Genomic DNA, 1,028 nt, shown 5'->3' on the forward strand with positions numbered 1-1,028 from the left:
ATTCTACGATTATGCCTGGTTTTACTGATGAGAAAAACAGAAGTTCAGGGAAGTGAACTGACTTATCCAAAGTCACACAGGTAGTAAGCTGCATGCTACACTATACAATAAAACACACATACACACACACACACACACATATAATCATCCAGGATAATAGTTCCTGACCCTGGCCACACTTAGAATAACTGGGTAGCCTTTAGCCTAAAATACCATTGCCTGGGTCCCCCTTCTACAAATTCTGACTTAATTGATCAGGGTGGGGTCCAAGAAATGTTGTTTTATTCTGTTTTAGGTTTCTTTGGGTGATTCTAATATGCAGCCAGGGTTAACAACTGAACTGTGTCTAGTTCTCAAACTGTAGCATGCATAAATCACAAGAATCACCCAGAGTTTCTGATTCTGTAGGTATGGGGGGACCTGAGAATTTGCACTTCTAACAAGTCTTCGGGTGACGGCGGCGGCTGCTAGGCTGACACTTTGAAAATCGCTGCTTATGGACAGACTAAATATGGCTGAGACTGGCTAGATGTTCACCAAACCTGTCTTCTCTTCCTGGATACACAGCTAAGCTATACTTCCCAGCCTACTTTGCATCTAGATGGGGCCACATGGCTAATTCTCCCCAATAGCATATGCGTGGAGGTGATTTTTCACTTTGGGTCTAAGGCACTTGAGAGCAAGTGAGCCTTTTCCATGCTGTCTCTCTCTTTCCTTACCTACTAGCTAGATGCAAAGGATCCAGTTTCTGAGACCCTATAAGATAGTAGAAATGCTGAGTCTCTAAATGACTGCATGGAACACGTGAACCCCATTCCCAAGGACCCACGTAGACTATCATGTGAATAACCAATAAGCCTTTATTGTTTCTTATAAGCCATTGAGGATTATAAGAGTGGCTTTTTCAGCAGTTAGCCCTGTCCAGATAAAAACACTGCACTAATACAACCATGACCTTGTAGGCAAGCCATGAGCCTCGCTGAGCCTCAGTTTCACCATCTATAAATGGGAAATGGACTAAAAGGAGC

This window comes from Neophocaena asiaeorientalis, unplaced genomic scaffold (genome assembly GCF_003031525.2).
Source record: "Neophocaena asiaeorientalis asiaeorientalis breed wild unplaced genomic scaffold, Neophocaena_asiaeorientalis_V1.1 scaffold1353, whole genome shotgun sequence".
NCBI lineage: Eukaryota > Metazoa > Chordata > Mammalia > Artiodactyla > Phocoenidae > Neophocaena > Neophocaena asiaeorientalis.